General features: G+C 39.2%; 1 long non-coding RNA gene across 1 annotated transcript; it reads left to right on the top strand.

The window, feature by feature from the left end:
• Positions 1–2989: 2989 nt before the first annotated feature.
• Positions 2990–6718, top strand: LOC118102466. The gene is made up of 3 exons (XR_004694690.2): positions 2990–3146; positions 3494–3580; positions 4376–6718. It is a non-coding gene; the product is annotated as an uncharacterized LOC118102466 (long non-coding RNA).
• The last annotated feature ends 785 nt before the right edge of the window (positions 6719–7503 follow it).

Genomic DNA, 7503 nt, shown 5'->3' with positions numbered 1-7503 from the left:
GTGAGTGCATATGAACTCATGTAATTTAATGTGAATGTGTGTGCACAGGTGCATGATATGGAATACTGTGAGAGAGGCTCGGTGCATGAATGGCTGGGTGTTTTCCAGTGAATGTGTGCACTGACCATGTGTGCAGGTATGTGCGTGCCACTAGTTCTGAGTTTGGGATTGTTTTTCTGCATGGATGGATGTAACTGCGCGCACGCACGCACGCACGCACGCACGCACGCACGCACGCTCTACAGCATTGGTGAAGCATTATTAAATAATCTGGTGTTAATAATATCGCCCTCGTGTCATGATCATTCCTCAGATTAGGAAGGCAGCAGACACATAAAACATGTTCAATCTCAGCTGGTCGCAACAGAGATGAAAAGGAGCAGGTCACTGTGGATTAAACTAATTTAAATAAAAAACTAATCGTAAATTGCGAAAATTTTAAACATTTTACATTAAATGAAAGCCCAATACAAATCCACTAACTAGAGCTCATTCTTCGGACACGTCCTGTGATTCTCCTGTTGGCCACTAGAATGCACTGTTGCACCTTGTAATCCACCTGGCTGTCATGAGGAGGCTCTTCTGCAGCAACCCATTCATTTCACCCTTCTCCCCAACTCGATCATGCATGGTTCCCCCGTGGTTGTTAGGATATGGGAGTGGTGCAGTATTGTCGGCATTAGTATCATTTGCACCAGTGACGCTTTAATTTGAACTGATAAAGTTTTTCTTTTGACTGTGGCAGCCTGCTCACCTGACGGACATCTCCTTCCCCTGGATTCCCACCCCTCCAGGGAAACTGTTAAATTGGGTGGATAAGAGTTCATACATAAATGTAATCTGGACAGGCACCAGGTTATGTTTGGTGCTTGGCTTGCTGAAAATGCAGGAACAGTAATGCATGCAAGTAATATATAGAGTGAATTCTGAACATTACATCCTGCTGCACCAACCCGCACCTGAACACTCCGGAGATTTCTGTGTTGTTGTGAGTGCGTCTGAGCGGAGAATCTCCTGCTGCGTTATTCATGAGTGAAACACAAACTCCGGACTCCGATTGTGGGGACATTCTCCAGAATTCATGCTTGAAAACAGCTTAAATTACCACAAATACATTGGATCTAACGTTTTTTTTGTCTTGTTTTGTATATTTGAAAGGATTTATGAGATGAATATTTCCCAATTCATTGAAATCATGGCTGTATATTTGCGCAGAATGGCTGTGAAAAACCATCAACAGCTTTTGTCAAGTGATTACTTTAACACCGGAGTCTGGGACATAATGAACAAAACTCTCAGGAGATCTCTGTTTTGTCTCTTAAGAAGAATCTCGTGTTCAAATGGGAATCACCGCTATTCAACGTGCTAAATGTTGCCATCCATTCACACGACTGACTCATTACATGGGCAAACACCTGTTGCTTTTCAGATCGCAATTAAGGCTCGAGGAACAAAAGAACCAGCAGAGAGCACTCCTTTTTATGGAACAGACATGGATGCAGCAGCCCCATGAGTCCATAGCACTTTGTACAAGCACTGGAGGAGGCATGTGGTGATGAGGCTGCTGAAGCATTATCAAGGCTGGATTCTTCATCCCATGATACATCCCCCTGCTGTTGGTCAAAGACAATGTTGCCTCTGTGATGTCAGAGAGATCCAATGGTCAAATAAAAAGACGGGATGAAGCCCAGTTTTATTTATTTATTTTTTCAACATACAGTTACTGTGTTTAAAAAAACCCCCATCTCTATTAAAATCAGTTGTTTAATTGAGGAAAAATAACTTTTTTTGTTTGTTATTTAGCAGGATTACTCAACAGCTTCAGGAGGGATCACCACGAAACTTGGTGGAAGGATGCGGTACGGATAAGGAAAGAACCCATTAAATTTTGGTGAATATTCGCAGTACTTTCTTTAACCTCATTTTATTTGATTACTCAGAGAGTAATTCATGGATCTTGCTGAAAATAAATCAAGATATTTATGAGTTTGTGCAACTTAGTAAAAATCTGGATCGAATGAATTTGAATGTGGTTTTATAAGGGGACTGTTGGGCTTTGGCGGAGGATTGCACTCTACTGAGTGGTATTCAGGCTTTAAAATATTTTCTATATTTTAGTATAAAACATACAGTAATTGTTGTAACTCTTTATAAAAATACAATAACCTCTGGCTGTAATACAAGGAGTAATATATATGTTTTTTCTACTTACACCTGAAAAAGCTGGGGTTAGTCTTGACATCTGACCACTGTTTTAAACGCACTGTTTGACATCTGTGTGCGACCCTTGAGAAAATGTACAGTTTGTACATGCAATGTTCTAAAAATATTGGCGCAAGCAAAAAAAAATCTTCGAGGTTTATCACATTGTTAAGTCTGTTCTGTGTCTGATATAAATTACAACATGCTAAGAAGTGAACATCTGATATAAAATGTAAAAATTTAGCCCGAGGCTAAGACTTGAGGAAAAGCTCCAGAGAATCAGAAATGGGAAGAGCGATGATGTCTCATCCCTTTTATTATTCTTAATCATTAGTTAAATCCTGTTTAAAAGCAGACTTTTAGGACTTGAACGTGACACTGGATGAGTAATTAAGGGTCATGAACAGTGTATTATTTCCTAATTTCATGGCAATCCCCTGGGTATTTGTTAACATCCTGACCACATGGTTTGTGTCAGATTAGTTCTGCATTAAGTTTTCATCATTGTAAATATAGGTTACTTTAGCTGATTTTTATAAACGAGATCAAATAGATCCAATGATTACTTTTGACTAACAGCGTTTTTCTCTGTTGTCCCTGTGATACGCTGGCGACCCACAGGATAGGTGGTATAATAATAATGGTAAGATGGATACACTAACTGAGAATGAATAAATACAGCGATACGGCTTCTGTCTACTTTAGTCCTTCCGGAGGCTGACTTTTAACAAGACTAAACCCCATCATTTCCGCAAAAAAAAAAAATACTTCCTTTTTTTGAAACACATGAAAAAAAAAATCCAGAGAGCAGCAACTTATCAGAAAGTGTAGAGACAGAATCTCACAGCAGATCAGCATGATGGCGCAAGAGCTGGAGCTTTCGGAATACACCACTATAAACTCTCTTCAGGGAACCGAAGCTGAAACTAAAACTAAACCATCAGGTAAGAGCGGCAAGTAAACAGAAAGAAGATGTAATCTGGTCTAGATCTAGTTCACTCAAACAGCTAAATATCTTCATATTCTTCAGAAATTATACATTGTTTTTGTTTCTGTGTTTAATGTCAAATTAACTGCCTCCGTGTTTTCATAATTCAATATAAAAATGGCGAAGCATCACATTTGGTGCTGAGATCATCTTCCTACAAGAACTTAAATTTACTATTATTAATATTATCATAAAGATGAACAGCCCAATTATTTTAGACTAATGTGCGATCAGATGTTGGAGGAGGTTTGATAGTAGTGTCATTCCTCTGGATAACAGATGATGTGTTTTTGTCACACACAGAGAGAAGACTCCTCCGAATCGGGGTGGTAACCTTAGCAGTGCTGTGTGTTTTACAGGCCATCCTTAATGTCTCACTGCGTCTTGCCTGTAAGTTGTACACAACAATATTTTTCCACAGAAAACACAATAGGAGCATCAGCTCACTCACAAGGACTACGCGTACATAGACACCAATAACCAGATATATGATCAAAATCTGAATAAGACATTACTCCAATTATGATGTACATGTACATGATGCTACCATATACCCTATACTCATAATTTGTTCCATCTTGTTTACACCTAAACCCAGGGCATGCATCATCAAGCAGTTTCTTTCCATATGTCGATTGTTTTGTTGACAGAGGAATGATACCTCTACTGAAAAGAGGAGAGGCTAGCGAAGGTTGACTACTTTATTAGCAGGCAGGCAACAACACTTCAGCACTGGAGCAGCTCCTTGTGAACACTGGCACCTCTATAGTCTCTTGGCGCCCTTTATAGGGATCAACAGGTTACAACACAGCATCTTACAGACAGAAGTGGCATTGCTGTACAACAACACATTCTTCTCAATGTTATACTTTTTACTTTTCTTTTAAACACCACATCTATGTCACAAAATACTGTGAAAAGACATGTATGTCTATGTAATGTGACTAAGGTCGGAATACTCCACATGTCTTAATTTGATTTTTGTTTATTCTGATTTTGACCATATCCAGGTTAGGTTATCATAAAATGCTTGACACACGGTAGTGTCTTCTTCAGAATATTGTCTTAATCTGGTTTATATCAGAATATTGGTGTCTATGAAAATATGTACTGTTGTGATACTGCATGTTTCCTAAGTGGGATATTTTGCAACCACAACTTGCAATTTCTGTTTTTTCTTTACAGTGTATTCAAAAGAAGATTCAGTTCAGTTTCCATTCAATTTGTCCATACTAGCAGATTTGTGTGAGATTCCCGAGCCTGGACAGAATCTAACCCAGGGATGTTCCTGCTGCAAGAAGCAGCTGAGGAGACTAGTGAAGGAATATGAAGCCTTGGAGACAGAGAGACACCGCTTACTGGAAATAGTCGATCAGCTTGAAGGCAACTCTGGCTCTGGCTCTGGTTCAGAGTATGAGTACTTTTGATATGCTCAACTGAAGCTGATGTTCAGTGCAGACCACATTCACAACAAGACTAAGACATGCAATAGCTATTTGTCCAATGTTTTATCTGTTAAACACCTGATCAGCTGAAAGGATAACATGCAACATCAATCATCAAATGTGGCTGGAGGCTTTTTCTTTTTAAAAGAGCTATTTGTGTGTTTTGCTATTGTTACATGGCCAAAGTTATCATCAAAAACTGTTTCAACCTAGAAGAAACATTGTTCAGCATCAAACTTCACTCCTTTACCCAGAAAGCATCGCCAATGTTCACTCTTGTTTTACTTCTATTTCTATCACTTCTTTGCAATGAACCCCAGCTAACCTCAGCCCAACCAGCCCGTCTTATCACTTGTGGGATAACAAGTCACTGTAGTGTCCAAACCGCCCTCTTGTAAACACAACTTGAAGTGTTATCTCGTCATTTGTATGTTGTCACGTATTTTTACTTATTTTATCAGACATAAAAAGTATTTAGAGGAGCCCCTAAGTGGTAACACACCCCTGGTTGAAGACCTTGGGTTTAAAGCTTCTACAGTCAATGTTTTGTATAATGAATCAAATTATTATGTGTATGTGAAAAAGGACACATTTAGTGACAAACTGAAAATCAACACCCAGTTCTGTAGTTCCCTTCAGCTCTCTTCAGCCTTTTGACTTCTTTCAATTCATTGATTTGTTTATTTTAGTAGTTTTCAGACTTATGGGTCTCATCTGTGCAGATGCTCTGTTAATATCCATATAGTATATATATGTTCTTCCATAGATGCTGGTTGTGTACATTTGCTAATCAGAGAGGGAGAAACTGTCTCAATCCAATACAAACCTACTGACACAATATAGCAATACACAGAGAAATTATTGAGGGTAATGCAGTACTGGAAACCACCTAGAAAACTCACACTCACTGCTGGTAATAAAAAAAGATAAGCCTGTTGTGGATGAAAGCAACCAAGGAGTGGGTTTAAAGTGACAGTAAAATAAATGGTAATAATGCACATCAGGACATTGCACCACAATGCACTACCCTGGTGATGGATACAAGTTCAAATAAACATTTTAGTAAATACTTTTGTGATAGTATTTTATATATTATATATAGAGAGATTTTCAAAATTCCATTTGTTGTCACACAATTGAAATCTTGCATTGTAAAAGGATATTACTTTTAATTGTGAGCATTTTTTCACACATCAGAAGGCTGCTTCCCATGGTGATAGACATATTTAGACATTAGACACGAGACAGCGAGAAGTATGGCTTTATCTGTGGCTTCACATCCTGTTCAAGATTTTGCAGACGTCGACAAACCTGCACCCTGACCAGTGTAGCAGTGTCACACAACATACTGTGTAACATATTGTGTACGACCACACTCTTCCCAAAAACAACCCCTGCACACACAAACAGAGACATTTTGTTATGGAGCTAGCCTTAACTTTTTTATCTGAATATTAAAACAAGGCTTTTCTATTCTTTTATAGAGCTTTCATATCAAAAAGGATTCAGCTTAAAGTCATTCATCATGTTTTTTGTTGTTGTCTGACCTTTAAACTTGAATATAAATTAGTAAGAAACAGAAACATTAGAATTCTATGTTGCAAATCTGAGGTTTGTAGAAATGAAATTGCAATGTAGTTTTACTTGCTGCCAATATTGAAATAATTCTGTAAAGTGTATATTTTCACACTGGAGGACAGTCCTTTTGGGACTCAATAATGTTAACTTTGTCAACAAACTTGTGACAGATAAGAGAGCTGCAGGACATTCACTCATCATTTCTCATTAACACTGCCGGCTTTGTTTTAATTAGACGTTGTGACTGACACTTGTGTTCCTGCATGTGACACTGAATTCCAGGCTCCAGTTATCCTCCTTCCCAGCTGCTGTTTGCTAATCATCCCAAACTTGTCTGTTGTCTCTATTTGTCAAAATAGAACCACTCTCTGTTTGGTGTCCCTCGGTGGCAGCAAGAGATAAACGTTTGATTTTCTTTTTCTTTCAGCTTAATGACTTTGCTGCACAGAAAATGTATGATGTGTCTGCTAAATAAAAGAAAATTGTGTCTGTATGTGACTTGAAACATTGCTAAAGTTTGCATTTCAATATAAAACAAACAACTATTTAGCTGTGGCAGCTTTCAGCCTCTTTCCAAACAACTAAACTGAAGTATTGTACCCAAAGTTCATCTGAAAAGCCAGCAATCACTTAAAGGGGACATAGCATGCCCATTTTACCACAAGTTGATATGGTTCCTTGGGGTCTTAATGAAATGTCTGTAACATACTTTGGTCAAAATACCACAAGGATCATTTCAAACAGCACCCTTTTTACCCTGTATAAAACAGCCCTCCACAGAGTGACCTGTTTTGAGTGCCTGTTCCTTTAAATGCTAATGAACCAGCTCCCCCCTCCCCCCTCTCCCCCCATGATTTTAAACGATATAAATTACATATTTTATATGATATAAATTATCAAATATGCATCCCATACTTTGTATTCCCCTTCTGTTGTCCTGGAGTTTTAATTTTCCCAATCACATACAAGCACACAAGCAGACAGACAGAGAGAGAAAGAGAGGGGTGGGGGGGGGGCTATGAAGACCATCATTTACCCCCGAACCCCGACATTCAACGGGTACAACAACAAGCGGAGAAAGCAGAATCGCGGGCTGACCTTATATATACAGTCTATGGGGCTGACCAGCGTGGAGAAATGCACGTCCCGTGTGAACAGCCAGGCGGCTGCGCGCTTGAGAACGGCGCTGCGCTGCCTCGCAGCGGCGCTTCCGTGTCCGGTGTAAACCCGGCGTAATGAGTGGGGGGGCTCTGTGTGTTTGTGCCAGTGGTACAGTAGTGCTGAACACTG

The sequence above is a fragment of the Hippoglossus stenolepis genome, chromosome 3 (assembly GCF_022539355.2).
Source record: "Hippoglossus stenolepis isolate QCI-W04-F060 chromosome 3, HSTE1.2, whole genome shotgun sequence".
Taxonomy (NCBI): Eukaryota; Metazoa; Chordata; class Actinopteri; order Pleuronectiformes; family Pleuronectidae; genus Hippoglossus; species Hippoglossus stenolepis.
This window is presented reverse-complemented; position numbering and strand designations above follow the sequence as displayed.